The sequence below is a fragment of the Aphelocoma coerulescens genome (genome assembly GCF_041296385.1).
Source record: "Aphelocoma coerulescens isolate FSJ_1873_10779 chromosome W unlocalized genomic scaffold, UR_Acoe_1.0 ChrW_unloc_scaf_1, whole genome shotgun sequence".
Lineage (NCBI taxonomy): Eukaryota > Metazoa > Chordata > Aves > Passeriformes > Corvidae > Aphelocoma > Aphelocoma coerulescens.
In genome coordinates this window covers 11,212,209-11,238,414 of record NW_027184080.1, presented here as the reverse complement: position 1 = coordinate 11,238,414, position 26,206 = coordinate 11,212,209, and positions in this window count along the sequence as shown.

Here is a 26,206-nt window from a genome sequence, read left to right as displayed (position 1 = left end):
GAGCATTGCACTCAAACCAGGAGCTACACCCGTAAGGCAAAAACAATATCCTTTAAAATTAGAGTCGCAAAGGACTGGCACCTATAATTGAAAAATTCCTCCACCATGGGTTATTAGTGCAATGTGAGTCCAGGTATAACATGCCAATCCTTTCAGTGAAGAAAGCTGATGGTAAAAGTTATCAGTTAGTCCAAGATTTGAGGGCAATTAAAATTACAGAAGACATACACCCAGTAGTTGCCAATCCATACACACTTTTGACTACACTGACAGATGAATTAGGGTGGTTTACTGTTGTGGACCTGAAAGATGCCTTTTTCTGCATTCCTGTGCATAAAAACAGCCAGGAGCTTTTTGCTTTTGAGTGGGAAAATCCCGAAACAGGGAGGAAAAGTCAACTTACATGGACAGTCCCACCCCAGGGTTTCAAGAATAGCCCAACAATATTTGGAAACCAGCTAGCAAAAGAATTAGAAGATTGGAGGAGACAAGAGCCAGGAGGGGTTATCCTTCAGTATATTGATGACATCTTGATTGCAGCTAAGACCAGAGATGACTGCATCCAATTCACTCTAAGCTTGTTAAACTTTTTGGGACTGAGTGGATACAGAGTTTCCAAAGACAAGGCACAGATCGCCAAGGAAGCAGTAGTTTATTTGGGACTTGAGATCTTCCGTGGACACTGACAGCTCAGCAAGAAGATATTTGCCGGCTTCCAGAGCCACACACCATGACAGAGATGCAGGCTTTTCTGGGAATGGTAGGTTGGTGTCGTTTGTGGATAGCAAATTATGGATTGTTGGTGAAACCCTTATATGGAGCAATAAAAGCAGCTGAAAATGGCATTATTATTTGGACTGAAAGCACAAGGGCTGCATTTAAACAGCTGAAACATTCTCTAATGTCAGCTCCAGCATTGGGCTTACCGGACTTGACTAAGCCTTTTGAACTTTTTACACATGAGAGACTGAATGTGGCACTGAGCGTACTAGCACAGTGCCTCAGAAGCCAACGGAGGGCTGTGGCCTACTTTTCCAAACAGCTAGACAATGTTAGCAAAGGGTGGCCTGGGCGTTTGAAGGCCATGGCGGCTACTGTCATCGTGATTCAAGAGGCCTAGAAACTCACCCTTGGACAACACATTGTAGTGTATGTGCCATATGCAGTAGCAGCAGTACTGGAACAGAAAGGAGGACATTGACTGTCCAGCAACCGAATGCTTAGATATCAGTCACTGCTGTTAGAACAGGATGATGTTACCCTGAAAATACTTCTGTTGTTAACCCTGCCATGTTTCTGTCCTCTACCATAACTGACGATGTGCCTGAGCATGACTGTTTGCAGACAATCGAGGAGGTCTATTCCAGCAGGCCAGACCGGAAGGACGTACCCCTAGAAAATCCAGACTGGGAGCTGTTTACAGACAGCAGCAGCTTCATGAGAAATGGTAAACGAATGACAGGTTATGCAGCAACCACCCAGGACAAGGTGATCGATGCAAAGGCCCTGACGGCAGATGTGTCATCGCAGAAAGCTGAACTGATTGCACTGACAAGGGCCCTAGACCTGAGAAAAAGAAAGAAGGTAAATATATGGACTGACTCTAAATATGCATTTAGTGTTGTCCATGCCCATGGAGCCATCTGGAAGGAGAGAGGACTGTTGAACACTCAAGGTAACCAGATCAAACATGCTGAACAAATCCTTGCCCTCTTAGAGAGCATCAAAAGACCCACAGAAGTAGCTATCATGCATTGTAGGGGTCACCAGAAAGGGAAAACCACTCCAGAATTGGGAAATCGCTTTGCTGATGAAACAGCAAGAGGGGCTACAGAAAAAGGTATTCTTGCAGTAATTCCACAAAAAAAGATTGACTTGTCAGGTTTCACCCCAAAATATGACCAGGCAGATCACAAGTTAATTAAGTTTCTTGAGGCTGAGATCACAGAAAATGGATGGGCTGTCACACCTGCAAATCAGGTTGTAGTCCCACCTCTAATCCTTTGAGAGCTAGCTCGAAGAGAACATGAAAGCACACATTTCAGGGTTGAAAATCTTCTGAAACATCTAAAGAAGGTAGTAATAGGAAAGGGAATGACAGATGTTGTACAATCAGTAGTGAGCAAGAGTGAAATCTGCTGCAAAAATGATCTTGATGTGAGGAAAAGAGTTGTGTTCTGAGTAACAAAGGCAGGGGATCTTCCTGGAGATTACTGGCAAATAGACTTTGCTGAGTTACCACACAAAGAAGGATACAGGTACATACTGGTATTGGTTGACACCTTCAGTGGATGGCATGAAGCTTACCCCTGTCGCACTAACACAGCCACAGAGGTGGTGAAAGTTTTGCTTAATCATATAATACCAAGGTTTGGGGTTCCTTTGGGTATGTCCTCAGATAGGGGACCACAATTTGTTGCAAATGCGATTCAAGAAGTTAGCTGGATTTTGGGAATTGCTTGGGATCTGCACACACCTTACAGATCCCAAGCAAGCGGTAAGGTGAAACGCATGTGTTGGGGTTTTAGTTTAGTCCTAGTTTTTTTCTGTTAAAGGAATTTTTTCCCATAGCATGTTGCTAGGAGATAAATGGCCATACTTGAGAGGAGATAGCCATACTTAAGAAAGACAAAAGGGCCCGTCCAGGCTTTTGTTCTCACCTGACGGACAGTTCAGTTCGCTCTCAGCGTCTGGAGGGAGAAGGTGCAGAGAAAGGAGCTGCTGGTTCCCGTTTTCGGCGTCTTTCCTTTCTGCTGGAAACAACACCGGGGATCCCAAAGCTGTTTTCCCTGCCCTGCTGGAGCCTGGGCTGCGGCCGCCCTACCCCGCTGCTGCTTCGAGCCTTCGTTACGCTGTAGCCGTGCTCACCCTGCCTGCCTGGAGCCCCGGGGGTTCCCCCCTTTTGGATACATCTCATCTGCCACCCGGGATTTGTGTTTGTGCCTGCCGCTCCAGCCTACCAGTCCAGCCTGCTGTTTTCCGGGAACCCGGGACCAGCTGCCCACCGGTTTGTGAAGCTCCTTTGTTCCATCCTTCCCCGGGATCCCAGGGCACCAGAGCAGCCGCGTGTTCCCCGAGCTCGCTCCGGAGCGCCCCCTGCAGCCGCGGGGGAACCATCGCACCTGCCCTGCTCACCGGGAGCCGCCAGCGATCCCTGCCGGCTGCGAGCAGAACTGCACCCGAGGGGAAATAGCCTGACAGCCGAGAAGGCTGGGACTGGGTTTGCGTTTGCTGTTACTGTCATAGTTGTTGTTGTTTTGTTTGACTAGTTATATATATATATCTATATATATATAGTAAAGAACTGTTATTCCTATTTCCCACATCTTTGCCTAAAGACCCTTGATTTCAAAATTATAATAACTCAGAGGGAAAGGGGTTATATCTGCCACTCCAAGGGAGGCTTCTGCCTTCCTTAGCAGACACCTGTCTTTCAAACCGAGACAGATCTTGGCGCCCAACCGTGGGGCCTGAGGGCATTAAGAGAGAGAGGTGAAAAAGGAATAACAGTTCCTGAATAACTTAAGTTTGTGTGCTGGATATAGGAACCTTGGTAGGCAGCACTATGTGGCCTACTTTGCCCTGGTTCGGGTGGCATGTGGCCGTGGCTATATTCTTCCCCTTTGCAGCTCCTTACTTGAATATGGGTCCTCTCACTAAGGCTACCATTGCTGTTATCCAGCTTGTGCTGTGGGTCGAGAAGGTGAGGAATTCATGGGTTTTTAACTTCCTCCGGAATGTGGGCACGTGGATAAACGGCTACCACACACTGAGCGCATGTTTTTGGGGTTATGTTAACAATGGTACCTTCTGTGAGGAAATGACACCAGGGGAAGTTTTCCCCCAACCCCTCAACCAGTTCTTTGGACCCACCCCATCAATTTTCGAAGGGTTTAGATTCCCTCTGAATACTAACCACCTGCTGCTGGTAGGCCTACTCTATTTAGCACTCAAGGATAAGTTGAGATTGGCTTGGATAACTACCCGGACACCAGCCCCAGAGACTAGAGATCCTGCCCCAGAGCCTGATCCTACCCCAGAGCCTGATCCTGCCCCGGAACCTGACACGGCCCCAGACACTAGAGACCCTGCCCCACAGCCTGATACCGCCCAACAGCCCACCTCAGAAATGGACTACCCGAACTGGGTGGGGGTACTGGCGAAAGGGATGCAGGAGATGTGCCAGGAGATGGGCCAGGTGCGCCAGGAGATGGGCCAGGTGCACCAGAGGATATGCCAATTGCTAAGGGAATACACCTCCTCAGCTAGTGAAAAACCCTCTCCCTGCCCCAAAGAGGGTGAGTCCGAGGGTGCAGCAGGGGAACCCACGGATGTTACAACCGTCCAGGTTTCAGCTGAACCCCAAGGACAAGTACAGCCAGCAGCAGTCGCCCCTGTGCAAAGGAGGAAGTGTAAGACCAAATCAGTACGACCAGTTAATGATGATGGGGAACCAGGGCCCTCACAACCAGCAGGGGAGCCAGAGCCAGAAATCATCATTGAGTCCCTGTCGTACGACAGTCTCCGTGGTATGCGAGACGACATTGTGCGAAGGGGGCGTGAGCCTTATACCACCTGGCTGCTTCGGGTTTGGGACCTTATGGGCACAAGTGTGCACCTGGATAGTGGTGAGGCAAGGTATCTGGGATCGTTGACCCAGGACCCAGGTGTGAACCAGGTATTTGTGAGGGAGCCAGGGCCCCTTTCTCTCTGGGAGCGGCTCTTAATGAGTGTGAGAGAAAGGTTCATTCACAAAGAGAGAATGCAGGAGTACCATCATAGAATGCAGTGGAAGACACTTGAGGAAGGGATCCAACAGCTAAGAGAGGTGGCAGTATTGGAGGTACTCTTTGGGAGGGATGGACAGCATGATAATGACCCCGATAAGGTCAGGTGCACAGGACAGATGATGTGGAACCTGGCAAGACTAGGGCCATCGCAATACACCACTTTCATTGCAACCATTGATGCTGACAATACCCGAGAAACAGTGGGCTCTGTTGCCAACAAGCTCAGGAATTATGACAGCATGGTCAATGGTCCGCTGAAAGCTCATGTCTCTGCTGTGGTCCAGGACCTCAAAGAGGAGATGAAGGAAATGAGGGAGGAGATGGAGGAGATGAGGAAGGTCAGTGTAGCACCAGTGCGAGTCACAGGCCCCCAGGTCAGAGCCGGTCGTCCCCCTGCTAGAGAGAGAGGGTACACCCCACGAGCTGAGCTGTGGTTTTTCCTGTGTGAGCATGGGGAAGACATGAGAAGGTGGGATGGGAAACCCACCTCTGTCCTGGCAGCGCGGGTGCGTGAACTCAAGGAGGGAGGCACTAACCGAGGGGATTCCGCTAAGGTGAAAGTAGCCTCAGCCTCCCGTGACCGAGCTGCCAGGTATTACAGAAGGGAGGATGATATGTCAGATCCCCTCGAAGGTACCTCTAGTATGTATGCCCAGGGAAAGAATGATAACCAGGGCTAGAGGGGCCCTGCCTCTAGCCAGGAAGAGGCACGGGAGAACCGCGTTTTCTGGACGGTGTGGATCCGATGGCCTGGCACATCAGAGCCACAAAAATATGATGCATTGGTTGATACTGGGGCACAGTGTACTTTAATGCCATCAGGACATGTGGGGGCAGAACCTGTATCCCTCGCTGGGGTGACCGGGCGATCACAGCAGTTGACCCTTTTGGAAGCTGAGGTGAGCCTGACTGGGAAGGAGTGGCAAAAGCATCCAATTGTGACCGGCCCAGAGGCCCTGTGTATTCTGGGCATAGACTTCCTCCGGAATGGTTATTACAAAGACCCAAAGGGACTCAGGTGGGCGTTTGGGATTGCTGCTGTGGAGGCAGAGGGCATTAGGCAGTTGAACACCCTGTCCGGACTGTCTGAGAATCCTTCTGCAGTTGGGCTCCTGAAAGTGGAAGAGCAACGAGTGCCAATTGCCACCTCGACAGTGCACCGCCGGCAGTATCGGACGAATCGAGATGCTGTGATTCCCATCCACAAGATGATCCGTGAGCTGGAGAGCCAAGGGGTGGTCAGCAAGACCCACTCACCCTTCAACAGCCCCATTTGGCCTGTGCGCAAGTCTGATGGGGAATGGAGATTGACTGTGGACTATCGTGCTTTGAATGAAGTGACTCCACCACTGAGCGCTGCTGTGCCGGACATGCTGGAGCTCCAGTATGAGCTGGAGTCCAAAGCAGTGAAGTGGTATGCCACTATTGACATTGCCAATGCATTTTTCTCCATTCCTCTGGCAGCAGAGTGCAGGCCCCAGTTTGCTTTCACCTGGAGGGGTGTGCAGTACACCTGGAACCGACTGCCCCAGGGGTGGAAGCACAGTCCCACCATCTGCCATGGGCTGATCCAGGCTGCACTGGAAAAGGGTGAGGCCCCAGAACATCTGCAGTACATTGATGACATCATTGTGTGGGGGAACACCGCAACAGAAGTGTTTGAGAAAGGAGTGAGAATAATCCAAATTCTCCTGGAAGCTGGTTTCGCCATCAAGAAGAGCAAAGTCAAGGGACCTGCCCGAGAGATCCAGTTCCTGGGAGTGAAGTGGCAAGATGGACGACGTCAGATTCCCACTGAGGTCATCAATAAGATCACTGCGATGTCTCCACCGACCAACAAGAAGGAAACACAAGCTTTCCTAGGCGCCATAGGTTTCTGGAGGATGCACATTCCTGAGTACAGCCAGATCGTGAGCCCTCTTTACCTGGTTACCCGCAAGAAGAACGATTTCCACTGGGGCCCTGAACAGCAGCAAGCCTTTGCCCAGATCAAGCAGGAAATCGCTCACGCCGTAGCCCTTGGCCCAGTCAGGACAGGACCAGAGGTGAAGAACGTGCTCTACTCTGCAGCCGGGAACAACGGCCTGTCCTGGAGCCTTTGGCAGAAGGTGCCTGGTGAGACTCGGGGCCGACCGCTGGGATTCTGGAGCCGAAGCTACAGAGGGTCCGAAGCCAACTACACTCCCACAGAGAAAGAAATCTTGGCAGCCTATGAAGGAGTCCAAGCTGCCTCAGAGGTAATCGGCACAGAGGCACAACTCCTCCTGGCACCCCGACTACCGGTGCTGGGGTGGATGTTCAAAGGAAAGGTTCCTTCCACGCATCACGCCACCGATGCTACTTGGAGCAAATGGATCGCCCTCATCACGCAGCGCGCCCGAATTGGAAACCCAAGTCGCCCTGGGATCTTGGAAATAATTACGAACTGGCCAGAAGGTGAGACTTTTGGGTTATCTTCTGAAGAAGAAGAGGAGCAGGTGACGCGTGCCGAAGAAGCCCCACCATACAACGAGCTACCCGAGAGTGAAAGACAATATGCCCTCTTCACTGATGGTTCCTGCCGAATTGTAGGCGCTAGCCGGAAATGGAAAGCCGCTGTATGGAGCCCCACACGACAAGTTGCACAGGCTACTGAAGGAGAAGGTGGATGGAGCCAATTTACTGAACTCAAAGCCGTTCAATTAGCTCTGGACATTGCTGAAATAGAGAAGTGGCCAAAGCTCTACCTTTACACTGATTCATGGATGGTAGCCAATGCTCTGTGGGGTTGGCTGGAAAGGTGGAATAAGGCAAACTGGCAGCGCAGAGGAAAACCAATCTGGGCTGCTGAGGAGTGGAAAGGCATTGCCACTCGAGTAGAGAAGCTATCTGTGAAGGTCCGTCATGTAGATGCTCACATCCCCAAGAGCTGGGCTAATGAAGAACATTGTAATAACAAGCAGGTAGATCAGGCTGCGAAAATAGAGGTGTCCCAGGTAGACCTGAATTGGCAACATAAAGGGACAGTTGTTCCTAGCTCGATGGGCCCATGATGCCTCAGGCCATCAGGGCAGAGATGCCACCTATAAGTGGGCACGAGACCGAGGGGTGGATCTGACCATGGACAGTATCTCCCAGGTCATCCATGACTGTGAGACATGTGCTGCGATCAAGCAGGCCAAGCGGGTGAAGCCCCTGTGGTATGGTGGGCGGTGGTCCAAATACAAGTATGGGGAGGCCTGGCAGATTGATTACATCACACTGCCTCAAACACGCCAAGGCAAGCGCCATGTGCTCACAATGGTAGAAGCCACCACAGGATGGCTGGAGACCTACCCTGTGCCTCACGCTACTGCCCGGAACACCATCCTGGGCCTTGAAAAGCAAGTCCTTTGGAGGCATGGCACCCCTGAGAGGATTGAATCTGACAATGGGACTCACTTCAAGAACAGCCTTATAAACACCTGGGCTAGAGAACATGGCATTGAGTGGGTGTATCACATCCCTTACCATGCACCAGCAGCTGGGAAGGTTGAGCGATGTAATGGACTGCTTAAAACCACCTTGAAGGCACTGGGTGGGGGGAGTTTCAAAAACTGGGAGATGTGTTTAGCAAAAGCCACCTGGTTAGTTAACACCCGAGGCTCCCCCAGCCGAGCCGGCCCTGCCCAATCCGAACCCCTACAAACGACGGATGGAAATAAGGTTCCAGTGGTGCACATGAGAGGTATGCTTGGAAAAACTGTTTGGGTTAATTCTGCCTCGAGCAAAGACAAACCCATCCGTGGGGTTGTTTTTGCTCAGGGACCAGGTTGCACCTGGTGGGTGATGCAAAGGGATGGAGAGACCCGATGCATACCTCAAGGGGACCTTGTTTTAGGGTGAACTACCCATGGCTCTGTACTTGTATCAGTATCAGCATGTATATATGTATATAATTTGGGTGATGCATGTATTTATATGGTTAAAAAGGTTAAGTTTCATGTAACATGTTAGTATGGGAAAAAATTCGGGGTGGATAATGTTGGGGTTTTAGTTTAGTCCTAGTTTTTTTCTGTTAGAGGAATTTTTTCCCATAGCATGTTGCTAGGAGATAAATGGCCATACTTGAGAGGAGATAGCCATACTTAAGAAAGACAAAAGGGCCCGTCCAGGCTTTTGTTCTCACCTGACGGACAGTTCAGTTCGCTCTCAGCGTCTGGAGGGAGAAGGTGCAGAGAAAGGAGCTGCTGGTTCCCGTTTTCGGCGTCTTTCCTTTCTGCTGGAAACAACACCGGGGATCCCAAAGCTGTTTTCCCTGCCCTGCTGGAGCCTGGGCTGCGGCCGCCCTACCCCTCTGCTGCTTCGAGCCTTCGTTACGCTGTAGCCGTGCTCACCCTGCCTGCCTGGAGCCCCGGGGGTTCCCCCCTTTTGGATACATCTCATCTGCCACCCGGGATTTGTGTTTGTGCCTGCCGCTCCAGCCTACCAGTCCAGCCTGCTGTTTTCCGGGAACCCGGGACCAGCTGCCCACCGGTTTGTGAAGCTCCTTTGTTCCATCCTTCCCCGGGATCCCAGGGCACCAGAGCAGCCGCGTGTTCCCCGAGCTCGCTCCGGAGCGCCCCCTGCAGCCGCGGGGGAACCATCGCACCTGCCCTGCTCACCGGGAGCCGCCAGCGATCCCTGCCGGCTGCGAGCGGAACTGCACCCGAGGGGAAATAGCCTGACAGCCGAGAAGGCTGGGACTGGGTTTGCGTTTGCTGTTACTGTCATAGTTGTTGTTGTTTTGTTTGACTAGTTATATATATATATCTATATATATATAGTAAAGAACTGTTATTCCTATTTCCCACATCTTTGCCTAAAGACCCTTGATTTCAAAATTATAATAACTCAGAGGGAAAGGGGTTATATCTGCCACTCCAAGGGAGGCTTCTGCCTTCCTTAGCAGACACCTGTCTTTCAAACCGAGACAGCATGAATGGGACTCTTAAGGCACAAATTAGCAAAATTTGTCAAGAGTCATCCATGACCTGGGTTCAGGCCTTGCCTATAGCTTTACTGAGGATCCACATACAACCGAGGCGGAGGGATAACATCAGTCCCTATGAAATATTGTATGGCAGGCCATATCAAATCCACATGTTCCAGGAGAAATTCACATGAGTGGGAAACTTGATTTGCAGAGATATCTAATGGCTTTAGGTTCCACTTTGCAGAAGCTCCAGAATTACATCGTGTTAACCAGACCCATAAGACTGGACACCCCTGCACATCCCTTCCAGCCTGGAGACTGGGTCTATCTTAAGTGGTGGGACAGTGATCCTCTACAGGCCAAGTAGAGAAGACCACTCCAGATTTTGCTGACCACCCTCACCCCAGTCAAAGTCGCTGGCAAAGGACCCTGGATTCACTACTCCAGAGTTAAGAAGGCTTCTGTTTCTGAAACAACTGTGAAAACAGAGACTGATACAAAGGAAGATGATGTAGTTTAAATGATATTTTCCCGTGCTTATTATCTACACAGTTGGTAACCCTGGCTCAGGTTTGGAACTAAATTTTGCATATGATTCTAGTCCAAAGTATATCCAAAGACATTCATTTGGATGCAAAACTAATAATTGACATGCGAACTGAAGTGGAGGGATCAACAAACTTTTTTTACAGTTTGAGAATTAATTTAGATCTTATATTAGCATTCAAAACTGATTGTATCTTCCATACCCGGGTTTCATGGTTACCAAACTGACCCTGGATTAAAGATTGTTTATAATGATTGTAATTATAATTCTTGTTTATAGAGATATACTTCTGTTAGACACATATTATTAGTTGATATTTAGAATATTTGGAATAGTCTCGACAAGATAGAGGCCTTGCAAAGCCTCTAAAGGGGGAGAAATGATGCCTTAAGTTTTAACCTTTTTATTTTTCAAATTCTGTACTGCTTGGTGTGTGACTCTGAAGTTTCTTGTAGCCTGTTAATTTCTGCTCTCTCATGCTAGGTAGACATAACAAAGCCTCTCTGGCCCTGCTTTCCAAGGACATCAAGACTGTCCTAGGCCAAAAGTATAAACCAAAGAGCTGCTAAGGGGGGGGGGGGGGTAAGCTGTGAGGAAAAGTGAGGCTTTAATTGGAGAATGAACCCTGATATGCAAATGAACCAAACCTATAAAAGTGTGAAGAACTTGTGACCTGTTGTCCATCTTGGGGTCCATTTTGAGAGTAGCCTCTGGCTCCCCAGGGTGTACATTTGAAGGCCTTTAAAATAAATACTACCTTGATTCCCTTATTCTTTTCTAGTCTCTGTTTTTAGGTGGCCTCTTAAGGCATCACTACCTCCTCTGGGATTTCTTCCAATTCATTTGACTCCTGTAACATAAAAATCCTTGCCTCAACAACTTTTGATTCTGGTATTTTAATTTGTATTTCCCCATCCCAAAAAATTGAGCATCCAATTTTCCCAATAAATCTCTCCCCAACAAGGGGACTGGGCATTCAGGCTGTCTTGGTTTGAAAGACAGGTGTCTGCTAAGGAAGGCAGAAGCCTCCCTTGGAATGGCAGATGCAACCCCCTTCCCTCCGAGTTATTATAATTTTGAAATCAAGGGGCTTTGAGGCAAAGATGTGGGAAATAGGAATAACAGTTTTTTACTATTATATATCTATATGTGTATAACCAGTCAAACAAACAACAATAACTATGGCAGTAACAGCAAACAATCACAAACCCAGTCCCAGCCTTCTCGGCTGTCTGGCCCTTTCTCCTTGGGTGCAGTTCTGCTCACAGCTGGCAGGGGCGCTGGCAGCTCCTGGTGAGCAGGGCAGGTGCGATGGTTCCCCCGCGGCTGCAGGGGGAGCTCCAGAGCAAGCTCAGGGAGCACACAGCACTGGTGCCCTGGGATCCCAGGAAGGGATGGAACAAAAAAGCTTCACAAACCCCTGGGCAGCCGATCCCGGTGTCCAGCTGGACCTTCGGAAACAGCAGGCTGGAATGGCAGGGACGAGCACAAATCCCGGGTGGCAGACGCGATGTATCCAAACAGGGAACCCCCTGGAGGTCTGGGCAGGCAGGGCGAGCACGGCTACAATGTAGCAAAGGCTCGAAGCAGCGGTGGGGCAGGGCGGCCACAGCCCGGCTCCGAGCGGGGAGGGGAAGGCGGGCTTTGGGACCCCAGGGCTTCTCCAGCAGAAGGACAAGCAGCCAAAGAAAGCAGACTCCCTCTCTGTCAGGACGCCCTAGACCAAACTGCCCACACAGCCAGGTGAAACAAAAAAGAAGCCAGCTCTTTTGTTTTGCTTAAGTACCCAGCCATTTGTTCCCCCAGCAACATGTATGGGCAAAATTCCTTTAACAGAAAAAAAAAAAAACAAACCAGGAGAGCTCCTAAAACCCCAACATTATCCACCCCGAATTTTTCCCATACTAACAAGTTACATGAAACTTAACCCCTTTAACCATATAAATACATGCATCACCCAAATTATATACATACATACATGCTGATACTGATAAATGTACAGAGCCATGGGTAGTTCACACTAAAACAAGGTCCCCTTGAGGTATGCATTGGGTCTCTCCATCCTTTGCATCACCCACCAGGTGCAACCTGGTCCCTGAGCGAAGACAACCCCACGGATGGGTTTGTCTTTGCTCGAGGCAGAATTAACCCAAACAGTTTTTCCAAGCATACCTCTCATGTGCACCACTGGAACCTTATCCCCATCTGTTGTTTGTAGGGGTTCGGATTGGGCAGGGCCTGCTCGACTGGTGGAGCCTCGGGTGTTAACTAACCAGGTGGCTCTTGCTGAACGCACCTCCCAGTTTTTGAAAGTCCCCCCACCTAGTGCCTTCAAGGTGGTTTTAAGCAATCCATTACATCGCTCAACCTTCCCAGCTTTTGGTGCATGGTAAGGGATATGGTACACCCACTCAGTGCCATGTTCTCTAGCCCAGGTGTTTATAAGGCTGTTCTTGAAATGAGTCCCATTATCAGACTCGATTCTCTCAGGGGTACCATGCCTCCAAAGGACTTGCTTTTCAAGGCCCAGAATGGTGTTACGGGCAGTAGCATGAGGCACAGAGTAGGTCTCCAGCCATCCTGTGGTAGCTTCTACCACTGTGAGCACATAGCGCTTGCCTTAGAGGGTTTGAGGCAGTGTGATGTAATCAATTTGCCTGGCCTCCCCATACTTGTATTTGGGCCACCTCCGACCATACCAGAGGGGCTTCACTCTCTTGGCCGGCTTGATCGAAGCACATGTCTCACAGTCATGGATAACCTGGGAGATATTGTCCATGGTCAGATCCACCCCTCGGTATCGTGCCCACTTATAGGTGGCATCTCTGCCCTGATGGCCTGAGGCATCATGGGCCCATCGAGCTAGGAACAACTGTCCCTTTATGTTGCCAATTCAGGTCTACCTGGGACACCTCTATTTCCACAGTCTGATCTACCTTTTTGTTGTTACGATGTTCTTCCTTAGCCTGGCTCTTGGGGACGTGAGCATCTACATGACGGACCTTCACGGATAGCTTCTCTACTCGAGTGGCAATGCCTTTCCACTCCTCAGCAGCCCAGATTGGTTTTCCTCTGCGCTGCCAGTTTGCCTTATTTCACCTTTCCAGCCAAGCCCACAGAGCATTGGCTACCATCCATGAATCAGTGTAGAGCTAGAGCTTTGGCCACTTCTCTCTTTCAGCTATGTCTAGAGCTAATTGGACAGCTTTGAGTTCAGCAAATTGGCTCGATCCACCTTCTCCTTCAGTAGCCTGTGCAACTTGTCGTGTGGGGCTCCATACAGCGGCTTTCCATTTCTGGCTAGCGCCTACAATTCAGCAGGAACCATCAGTGAAGAGGGTGTATTGTCTTTCACTCTCAGGTAGCTCGTTATATGTCACTTTCCTGTGCTTTCACGTGTCGGAGGAAAATAACTTTAAAGGATGGGACTATGCAATTACACAAATTTATTGTTTAAAAAAACAAACGCATCAGTCGAGGCGTGAGATTTTACAACACCTCCAAGTAATGGCGACTAGTCACAAGATTTAGGGTTACATCGTAATTTATCACTTTCTAATCCAATAGACACTTAAAATGACGCTTTGTTTTAGATTTTTGACCTATAACCTGTGGCACTTCTCACTGCAATGCAGCCATGTCTTGACCAATAACTTCTCATGTCACGTACACACAGATGTCTCTTTAATTCCATCTACATTCTTAACTTAAACTATATAAAATCACACTATTGTATTTTAAAATCCTTCACCAAAACACCCAGTGTACAATTTTATTTATAATGATAGAAACACAAGTTTGTAATCCTTTTGCTTAAAGTCCACAAATCTCTGTCAATTAAGCCAGACCTAGTCTCTTCCAGGGTTGTAAATCAAAGCCTCCTTTAATTGCAGGAGTTTCTACTCCTCTGTCTCCCACAGTTATATGATAGGGCTTCTTCGGCACGTGTCACCTGCTCCTCTTCTTCTTCAGAAGATAATCCAAAAGTCTCACCTTCCAGCCAGTTCGCAATTATTTCCAAGATCCCAGGGCGACTTGGGTTTCTAATACAGGTGCGCTGCGTGATGAGAGCAATCCATTTGCTCCAAGTAACATTGGTGGCGTGATGCGTGGAAAGAACCTTTCCTTTGAACATCCACCCCAGCACCCATAGTTGGGGTGCCAGGAGGAGTTGTGCCTCTGTGCCGATTACTTCTGAGGCAGCTTGGACTCCTTCATAAGCTGCCAAGATCTCTTTCTCTGTGGGAGTGCAGTTGGCTTCGGACCCTCTGTAGCTTCGACTCCAGAATCCCAGTGGTCGGCCCCGAGTCTCACCGGGCACCTTCTGCCAGAGGCTCCAGGACAGGCCATTGTTCCCGGCTGCAGAGCAGAGCACTTTCTTCAATTCTGGTCCTGTCCTGACGGGGCCAAGGGCTACGGTGTGAGCGATTTCCTGCTTGATTGGGGAAAAAGCTTGTTGCTGTTCAGAACCCCAGTGGAAATTGTTCTTCTTTCGGGTAACCAGGTAAAGAGGGCTCACAATCTGGCTGTATTCAGTAATGTGCATTCTCCAGAAACCTATGGCGCCTAGGAAAGCTTGTGTTTCCTTCTTGTTGGTTGGTGGAGACATTGCTGTGATCTTATTGGTGACCTCAGTGGGAATCTGATGCTGTCCATCTTGCCACTTGACTCCCAGGAACTGGATCTCTCGGGCAGGTCCCTTGACTTTGCTCTTCTTGATGGCGAAACCAGCTTCCAGGAGAATTTGGATTATTCTCTCTCCCTTCTCAAACACTTCTGTTGCGGTGTTCCCCCACACAATGATGTCATCAATGTACTGCAGATGTTCTGGGGCCTCACCCTTTTCCAGTGCAGCCTGGATCAGTCCATGGCAGATGGTGCGACTGTGCTTCCATCCCTGAGGCAGTCGGTTCCAGGTGTACTGCACGCCCCTCCAGGTGAAAGCAAACTGGGGCCTGCACTCTGCTGCCAGAGGAATGGAGAAAAATGCATTATCAATGTCAATAGTGGCATACCACTTCGCTGCTTTGGACTCCAGCTCGTACTGGCACTCCAACATGTCCGGCACAGCAGCGCTCAGTGGTGGAGTCACTTCATTCAAGGCACGATAGTCCACAGTCAATCTCCATTCCCCATCAGACTTGCACACAGGCCAAATGGGACTATTGAAGGGTGAGTGGGTCTTGCTGACCACCCCTTGCCTCTCCAGCTCACGGATCATCTTGTGGATGGGGATCACAGCATCTCGAGTTGTCCGATACTGTCGGCGGTGCACTGTCGAGGTGGCAATTGGCACTCGTTGCTCTTCCACTTTCAGAAGCCCAACTGCAGAAGGATTCTCTAATAGTCCAGACAGGGTGTTCAATTGCCTAATGCCCTCTGCCTCCACAGCAGCAATCCCAAATGCCCACCTGAGTCCTTTTGGGTCTTTGTAATAGCCATTCCAGACGAAGTCTATGCCCAGAATACACGGGGCCTCTGGGCCGGTCACAATCGGATGCTTTTGCCACTCCTTCCCAGTCAGGCTCACCTCAGCTTCCAAAAGGGTCAACTGCTGTGATCGCCCGGTCACCCCAGCGAGGGATACAGGTTCTGCCCCCACATGTCCCGATGGCATTAAAGTGCACTGTTCCCCAGTATCAACCAATGCATCATATTTTTGTGGCTCTGATGTGCCAGGCCATCAGATCCACACCGTCCAGAAAACGCGGTTCTCCTGTGCCTCTTCCTGGCTAGAGGCAGGGCCCCTCTAGCCCTGGTTATCATTCTTTCCCTGGGCATACATACTAGAGGTACCTTCGAGGGGATCTGACATATCATCCTCCCTTCTGTAATACCTGGCAGCTCGGTCACGGGAGGCTGAGGCTACTTTCACCTTAGCGGAACCCCCTCGGTTAGTGCCTCCCTCCTTGAGTTCACGCACCCGCGCTGCCAGGACCGAAGTGGGTTTCCCATCTCACCTTCTCATGTCTTCCCCATGCTCACACAGGAAAAACCACAGCTCAGCTCATGGGGTGTACCCTCTCTCTCTAGCAGGGGGACGACGGGCTCTGACTTGGGGGCCTGTGACTCGCACTGGTGCTACACTGACCTTCCTCATCTCCTCCATCTCCTCCCTCATTTCCTCCCTCATCTCCTTCATCTCCTCTTTGAGGTCCTGGACCACAGCAGAGACATGAGCTTTCAGCGGGCCATTGACCATACTGTCATAATTCCTGAGCTTGTTGGCAACAGAGCCCACTGTTTCTCGGGTATTGTCAGCATCAATGGTTGCAATGAAGGTGGTGTATTGCGATGGCCCTAGCCTTGCCAGGTTCCACATCATCTGTCCTGTGCACCTGACCTTATCGGGGTCATTACCGTGCTGTCCATCCCTCCCAAAGAGTACCTCTAATACTGCCACCTCTCTTAGCTGTTGGATCCCTTCCTCAAGTGTCTTCCACTGCATTCTATGATGGTACTCCTGCATTCTCTCTTTGTGAATGAACCTTTCTCTCACACTCATTAAGAGCCGCTCCCAGAGAGAAAGGGGCCCTGGCTCCCTCACAAATACCTGGTTCACACCTGGGTCCTGGGTCAACGATCCCAGATACCTTGCCCCACCACTATCCAGTTGCACACTTGTGCCCATAAGGTCCCAAACCCGAAGCAGCCAGGTTGTATAAGGCTCACGCCCCCTTCGCACAATGTCGTCTCGCATACCACGGAGACTGTCGTACGACAGGGACTCAATGATGATTTCTGGCTCTGGCTCCCCTGCTGGTTGTGAGGGCCCTGGTTCCCCATCATCATTAACTGGTCGTACTGATTTGGTCTTACACTTCCTCCTTTGCACAGGGGCGACTGCTGCTGGCTGTACTTGTCCTTGGGGTTCAGCTGAAACCTGGACGGTTGTAACATCCGTGGGTTCCACTGCTGCACCGTCGGACTCACCCTCTTTGGGGCAGGGAGAGGGTTTTTCACTACCTGAGGAGGTGTATTCCCTTAGCCCTCGGCCCATCTCCTGGCGCATCTCCTTCACCAGTACCCCCACCCAGTTCGGGTAGTCTGTTTCTGAGGTGGGCTGTTGGGCGGTATCAGGCTGTGGGGCAGGGTCAGGCTGTGGGGCAGGGTCTCTAGTGTCTGGGGCTGTGTCAGGCTCTGGGGCTGAAACAGGCTCTGGGGTAGGATCTCTAGTGTCTGGGGCCGTGTCAAGTTCTGGGGCAGGATCAGGCTCTGGGGTAGGATCTCTAGTTTCTGGGCCTGGTGTCTGGGTAGTTATCCAAGCCAATCTCAACTTCTCCCTGAGTGCTAAATAGAGTAGGCTTACCAGTACCAGTTGGGTAGCACTCAGAGGAAATCTAAACCCTTCAAAAATTGGTGGGGTGGGACCAAAGAACTGGTTGAGGGGTTGGGGGAAAACTTCCCCTGGTGCCATTTCCTCACAGAAGGTGCCATTGTTAACATAACCCCAAAAACATGCACTTATTGTGTGATAGCCCTTTATCCATGTGCCCACATTCCAGAGGAAGTTAAAAACCCATGAATTCCTCACCTTCTCGACCCATAGCGCAAACTGGATAACAGCAATGGTAGCCTTAGTCAGAGGACCCATGTTTAGGTAAGGAGCTGCAAAGGGGAAGAATATAGCCACGACCACCTGCCACCCGAACCAGGGTAAACTAGACCACATAGTGCTGCCTACCAAGGTTCCTATATCCAGCACACAAACTTAAGTTATTCAGGAACTGTTATTCCTTTTTCACCTCTCTCTCTTAATGCCCTCAGGCCCCACGGTTGGGCGCCAAGATCTGTCTTGGTTTGAAAGACAGGTGTCTGCTAAGGAAGGCAGAAGCCTCCCTTGGAGTGGCAGATATAACCCCGTTCCCTCTGAGTTATTATAATTTTGAAATCAAGGGGCTTTGAGGGAAAGATGTGGGAAATAGGAATAACAGTTCTTCACTATTATATATCTATATGTGTATAACCAGTCAAACAAACAACAATAACTATGGCAGTAACAGCAAACAATCACAAACCCAGTCCCAGCCTTCTCGGCTGTCTGGCCCTTTCTCCTTGGGTGCAGTTCTGCTCACAGCTGGCAGGGGCGCTGGCAGCTCCTGGTGAGCAGGGCAGGTGCGATGGTTCCCCCGCGGCTGCAGGGGGAGCTCCAGAGCAAGCTCAGGGAGCACACAGCACTGGTGCCCTGGGATCCCAGGAAGGGATGGAACAAAAAAGCTTCACAAACCCCTGGGCAGCCGATCCCGGTGTCCGGCCGGACCCTCGGGAACAGCAGGCTGGAAGGGCAGGCTGGAAGGGCAGGCTGGAACGGCAGGGACGAGCACAAATCCCGGGTGGCAGACGCGATGTATCCAAACAGGGAACCCCCCGGAGGTCTGGGCAGACAGAGCGAGCACGGCTACAATGTAGCAAAGGCTCGAAGCAGCGGTGGGGCAGGGCGGCCACAGCCCGGCTCCGAGCGGGGAGGGGAAGGCGGGCTTTGGGACCCCAGGGCTTCTCCAGCAGAAGGACAAGCAGCCAAAGAAAGCAGACTCCCTCTCTGTCAGGATGCCTGAGACCAAACTGCCCACACAGCCAGGTGAAACAAAAAAGAAGCCAGCTCTTTTGTTTTGCTTAAGTACCCAGACATTTGTTCCCCTAGCAACATGTATGGGCAAAATTCCTTTAACAGAAAAAAACAAAAACAGGAGAGCTCCTAAAACCCCAACACAGGCATATATAGAAACTGGTGAGTAATCCATCTCTTTCCTAATTTAAATTTCATGGGTTGCAAAAAGAACCAAGTTAACTTTTTCCTGTAGCACCAACTACACTTACCACATCTTTACTAAATTTCCTTTTACATGTTGTTACAATCTGGTTTAACCACAGAGGAGTAGAGAACTAACTCTCTGTGAATAAAATTGAAAGAACTTCGAAGGTTCGAAATATTCTTAGAAAACCGAGATAAAAACCAAACTGTTGTCGGGGAAACGGTGGGAGCCTCCTGCCACCCCTTCCCCATGTTGTCCCCCGACCCTCTCTTTCACCTCCCCTGCTGGCCAGTCCCTCAGCACCCTCCGCTGGTCCCTTAGCCCCTCCCCCAGAGTCACAAACAGTTTCTTATGTCTCTTGTTTTCCCTTCTATCCTGCTGTATTTCTTTTTCCCTATCCCTGTTGTGATATGCCTTCCAAGCTTCATCTAACTGAAACATAGATTTAGAAGAAACAAAGATTTTAGTTCTAAGCTATCTGTGTTGAAATTAGTTAGAATAGGAAGAGATTTGGGCCCAGATAGAGTTAATTAAAATAGTTAAGAGAGCTGGACCTGAAATGGGTTTTAAGATGTTAGTAACTGATTACCAAATAACTCATGATCTGTCATTTGTATGTTTGCTTAGCTGTGCTTAGAACGAGGAATAGAAACATTGATAAGTTGGTGTAGGGAACAAGGACAATTACCAATTTCTTCCCTTGGTGGGAACCCGTTCAAAAATCATGCAAGAGGAAACTTAGAGGTCACTAAAGTAATTAGGATTGTTACAGTTCAGGGAGGCGAAAAGGTCAAAATGAGGAAGATGAGCATACTTCATCTTTTTAAGACCACTGACCCAATTCAAGACCACCAACTCAATTCAGAACACACACTACGCATGCTTAATGACATTTAAGCTCATTTCCATACAAAGCAGAGAATGGGAGGTGTTAATGTTATGAATATACATTTGTATTTTGAATATTCATAATTTTTGTAAATAAAAAGCTTTGTGTTTGCTTGGATTGGGGCCCTGCATCTTAGGGAGCTATCCCACGCAGTGCCTGGCACCAAATAAAACATACACTTTCTAACTCTAAACTGTTAGAGAGTTTTTTTTCTGTCTCAGTTGGATATTGATATTAGATCGATATTCATATTTTGGTAAATCATAACAACTTTTCTAAGTCACTTGACTCTGCTCCTTCCAGTTTCTGGAGTTTCCTTCTAATATCCGGGGCCGACTGCCCTATAAAGATAGTTGCTAACTGTATGGCTCCCTCTGGATTCACAGGATCCAGATTAGTATATTTTCTGGCAGTCACCTTCAATCATTCCATGAAAGCCGTGGGGAATTCAGTACTGTCCTGCTTTACCTCATACAGTTTTGACCAGTTCACGGCTTTCGGTATAGCATGCTTTACACCAAACAGTATTCATCTCTGATATCTTGTTAAACTATCTCGGGGCCCCGGTAAATTAGGGTCCCACCTTGGATCTGTTGAAGGAAAATTCTGATCTACAGTTCCTTCTAAGTCTCCATTAGCATGTGCCCCTCCACCTGCTTTCTGGCCATGGTCAACACCATCTTTTCTTCTGTGCTATCCAACAATGTATCTAACATCACTTGTATATCATTCCTGTCAGGGTCCTGAGTCCTAATTATGGTTTCAAATACTTTAGCAAATCTATCCAGATCCTCTCTATAAACTCCTGCTCCCTTTCTCCATGACGTTAAATCCACAATTGAAAATGGGGTCTTTACTGTTACTGGACCATGATTCCTGACTGCCTGCCAGAGGGAAGCCATCAGAATGTCCCAAACATCCCCCCCAACATCTCCTTGCTACCTTCTAGTGCATCCCAAAATCGTACTAAAATCCTCCAATCCCCTAAAGCGTTCTCTCCATTCCAGTCCACTCTCCCATCACCTACTTATGCATCTAACCGTATTCCCCTGTGATTCATCATTCACCCCTCCCCCACACTTCTTTACTGCAGACCAACTATCAGCTCTAAATCCTCCTCCTCCTCCTCTTTCCCACACTTTAAGCACCTCTGCCCTATGCTGTATGCAGAACAACACCTCTTCAGTCCTTTGCCTTTCTTTCCTATTCAAGTGCTAAAATTAATGGATCTTGTGGGGTCCTTCCACATTCCTTTTGCCACTCCGGATGATTGCTTAGGGTGAAAAACAAGTCAACAAAAGGAATTTCATTTCACTTATATTCCCTTCTACAAAAAAACATTAATTGCAATATGGTATTATACTGTAAGGTTCCATCCTTAGGCCACTTCTCTCATCTTCCAGCATGTAAAGTGGCCACCACTGATTACAAAATTTTATAAGTTTTTCACTCATGAGGGGACCACCCCCAGTTTGTTTCCAATGTTTCAAGATGCATCCCAGCAGTGACGCCTGTGATACCCCTTTCAAGGTTTTGTTTCCCATTATAACCAATTACTGTTTAGGAGCTCCTTACAAGGGACTCTAACCCTTCTCTTTTCTGACCTTAGGTACCTTTAAACCAAACCCTGGTTAGCTTTTGCTGCGCCTTACAGGCAGGTTAACAGTTAACACCTTTAAAGTACAGTAAAGAATGTCTTTATCTTACCAGGGGTCTTGCTCTGATTTCCTTCAGACTGGGGATCGAAGGTTCTTCCCCAGAATTCCTCAGTGCTGGCTGCAGGTCCTGCGGTCCCTCGGATCTGTTGAAATTCAGAAGTATGTTCTAACTGGGTCGCCAAAACTGTTACCAAAAATTTGGTAAAATAAAAAAACCTCCTTAACTCCAATGTAGTATTAAGAAGCAGGCATTCTTTATTCGGCCGGATGCACGGGGAAATAGCTCCTCCCAAATCCATGCATGCTAAGTACAGGAAAGTTTCTGTTTATATACTATATTCTACATACATATTTATTGATTGTCCCAGACTAAACATACATATGATAATCATTTCCGCAAAATCATTAACTTATTTCCCCTCCCCTTTACACATGCATTCTTCTGTCCTGGAGGTCTCTCTGGTGGTCCCTGGTCCTCATAGACCCCAATGTTCCAGTTGACCTGGCTGAGTTGGCAGGGCACTGGGGCTGGTGAACTTCCAGTTCTCTTTCTTACACAATGGGCATTGTGCAGTTCCATAGGCCAGTAGTTTTGGAGAATAAGCATTGTATTATCTCACCAGGTGTAGGCAATTTATCATCTGGTAACATCACCAGGAGCCAACAGCGCCACTTGAAGCCACAGGGGAGTCACTGCAGCTTCTCTGCCTCAACACAAGCCATCACTGCCCCCTGACAGTTGTGGTCGTTTCTGCACCAAAGGGGAAAATTGCTTGACAGGCATGAAAAAGGCTGTTATTGGGTTGTCTTTTTTTTGTTGGTGTTGCTGTTGTCATTTGCCTGTCTTTATACATATATATATTCTAGTAAAGAACTGTTATTCCTTTTCCCATATCTTTGCCTGAAAGCCCCATAATTTCAAAGTTATAATAATTTGGAGGGAAGGGGTCATCTTTTCCATTACAGGAAGGTTCCCGCCTTCCATGGAAGACACCTGTCTTTTAAATCAGTACAATGTTCAATAATGGTGGAAGTGTTAACAATTGCTTTTTTCAATTCAATTACTCCTAAAGAAGGAATAAGAGCCCTAATTACACCATGGAAAGTTGTGGGACCTTCAATGAGGGGATTGTTGGATCTTTTTATCCTTCTTATCCACCCATTTTTTCTTCGATTTGATCAAATATTGTTATGTTTGGGATTATAGCCCCAAGGGCACAGGCCCAGTTTTATCAAGGGGCAAAACTTTCCATGCTTCATTATTACATAGCCAATACCATCCTGAACCCTGTGGGGGAGTCATTCTCCAGGGTGTCTGTGCCAATCCTACTATGGCTTCTGGTATTAGCCTTATGTTAGATTTAGTTTTATGATAATAGGCAGGGAGAATGACCTTTCCTGTGACATTAACAACCACGGAGGGAACCTTATAATTTTCTTGATCAGGAATTAAGCTGCTTAGGGTTATAGGTAGGTAGGTCTTGGTGACCTGTTCCCAACTGTTGTTAAGGTTTGACTCATTCGTTAAAACACCCATTAACGGCCAGTTGTTATCCTCATCAATTGTTGGCATTTGAGTACAAATCCATCAATTGTTTTTATTAAGAGCTTTGGATACATTTTGGATTAGAGCCACATGCAAATTTTGGTTCCAAACTTGAGTCATGGTTACCGACTGTGCAGTTAGTAAACAATTTAAACCACATCATTTTCATCTCTATCAGTCTCTGCTTTTCCAGTTATTCCAGGAGCAGAGGCCTTCTTAACTCTGGAATAGTGAATCCAGGGTCCCTTGCCAGTGACTTTGACTGTGGTGATGGTAGTCAGCAGGACTTGAAATGGTCCTCTCCACTTAGCTTGCAAGGGGGTCACTGCCCCACCATTTAACATACACCCAGTCTCCAGGCTGGAACAGATGATCAGGTGTTTCCAACCCTATGGGTCTGGATAACACAATGAATCTTTGGAGTTTCTGCAAAGTGGAACTTAAAGCCATTAAATACTTTTGTAAGTCAATTTCCCCACTCATGTGAATTTCTCCTGGGATATGTGGAATTTGATATGGCCTGCCATACAACATTTCATAGGGACTTATGTTGTCTTTCTGCCTTGGTTGTATGTGGATTCTCAGTAAGGCTATAGGCAAGGCCTATAGAACCCATGTCATAGATGTCTTTTTTTTTTGCTAATTTGTGTTTTGAGGGTTCCATTTATACATTCAACTTTGCCACTCACCTGGGGTCTGTATGAAGTATGCAGATGACAAGCAATTCCCGGAATTCGACTAACCTCACCACTACTGTTGCAACAAAGCATGGCCCTCTATCTGATGACAACCCCAAAGGAACCCCAAATTTGGAATTATATGATTTAGCAAAACTTTTAGCACCTCCTTGGCTGTGTTAGTATGACAGAGGTAAGCTTCAGGCCATCCACTGAAGGTGTCAACAAATACCAGTATGTACCTGTATCCTTCTGTGTTGGTTTTGCATGGCCTGGCTTTTGGTAATGGGGCGGCCACAGAGGTGGCTTTTGTGAGAAGCTGCTAGAAGCTTCCACCATGTCTGTCAGAGCCAATCCCTGGTGGCTCTGAAGATGGACATGCCTCTGGCCAAGGCTGGGCCAATTAGAAATGGTGGTAATGCCTCTGTGATAATGTTTAAGAAGGAAATCAAAATAAAGTGAGGCGAGCAGCATTAATTCCAGCTAGAGAAGAGTGGAGGAGGTGAGAACATGTGAGGGAAACAACATGAAGACACCAAGGGGGGAGGAGGTGCTCCAGACACTGGAGCCGAGATTCCTCTGTAGGCCGTGGTGATGACCATGGTGAAGCAGGCTGTCCCCCTGCAGCCCATGGAGGATCCATGGGGGATGCAGAGATCCACCCACAGACTGTGGGGAAGGTGCTCACGCCAGAGCAGGTGGATGCCTGAAGGAGGCTGTGATCCAGTGGAAGACCCCGTGGAGAGAGGGGGCCCCTGCTTCCAAGCTGGAGCAGCCTGTCCTTGGAGGACTGCACCCCATGGAAGAGTGACCCATGCCACAGGAGTTTTGGGAGGACTGTTTGCCGGTGGGAGGGACTCATGTTGCAGCAGTTTTGGGAGGACTGCTGCTTGTGAGAATGGAACCACTCTGGAGAAGTTCACAGAGAACTGTCTCCTGTGGGAGGGACCCCACGGTCTCACAGGGGAGCGACTTCTCTCCCTGAGCAGGGGAAAAAAACCTTGGGTGACAAACTGACCAAGACCCCCACCCTGTCTCCCTGCACTGTTGGTAGGAAGGAGGGAGGGGTTGGGGGAAGAAAAGGTGTTTTTAAGGGCTTATTTTAGTTCTCATTATCTTCGTCTGATTTTGTTAGTAATAAACACACTTTGTATCTCTAAGTTGAGCCTGTTTTGCGCTTGGAGTGTTTTGTCCCGGTCCTTAACTCATGAACCCTTCGTTAAATTTTCCTCTCCTCTGCCCAGCTGTGGCAGGGGAGGGTGAGTGAGCAGCTTTCATAGGTGCCTGGAGTTTGGCCAGTGTCAAACCACAACACTTCTCTAGCAGCAGCAGCAGCCCTGCGGGTCAGAGGCACGGAGGCGACAGCATCCACAGGATCCGCATCCCGACCCAGACCTGTTAGTCCCCTCATATTTGGAGCAATCATCATCTAAGTCTGATATATCTGGGGCTGTGACACAGACTTGGCTAATAGAGTACTTTTTACAATGTTTCTGTTTCCTTTTATCCCTCTTTAATGCCATAACCAAAAGTTCCACAGGAACCTTATCAGATTCATAATTTTTTCATAAATCTAGCTGATCTAAAAGGAGAAGAAATAATTCTGCATACATGACCTCATTCCATCTCCCTTTCATAGGAAAGACAAAAGTTGTAACATGGTTTCGATTTGCAGAGATCCAAACTTTGGCCGTTTTTTCCCTTCCTCTAATCTGCCACGGCCAAAGGCATGTGCTTAATCTAATCAATTCCTGCCTTTTAAGAGACGTTTCTGGGCCAGTTAAATGATACCGATACCATAATTGTAATCCAAGGGGGGAATTTTTGGGGATCTCTTTCTCTGTTGACTGTCCACACCCCATATTCTTTTTTCAGGTAGAAAAGTGGCAAGAAAAAACTTCCCAGCCCAGGTTTGAACTCCCGGATTCCAAAACAGGCTCCCAATGCTGCGTGCCACCAGTAGCCATAGGCAGGGGCATGCCACTGCAATATAGGAGGCACTGGCTGCTAGAGAGGGCATGCCCTCTCCCCAAAATGGCAGCGTACCCCTCCCTAATGGAAGCCACACCGCTGTGAAAAGCGGCAAAAAGCTGTGTGAGCCAGGATAAACTGCACTCACCCTGGGCAAAATACAAAAGGGAGAAAAACCTCTGGGTGCCATGTCACAAAAGTGAAAGCAAGTGCCCCTCCCTCCTTCCCCCAAACAAAACCCACATTTGTAGAGGGATTCCATGTGCAACAGGGGCATATGGTACCCCTGGAAAGATTGGACAACCCAGGGTTGCTGAGGAAAAACCCCTGAACTGGACCCTGGCTGCAGGCAGGCCTGGAAAATACCTGGCTGCAGGCAGCCTTGAAAGTCCTTGGCAAAGTTATACACTGGTCGGCTCCCCCGTGGATTTGAGGCTGTCTA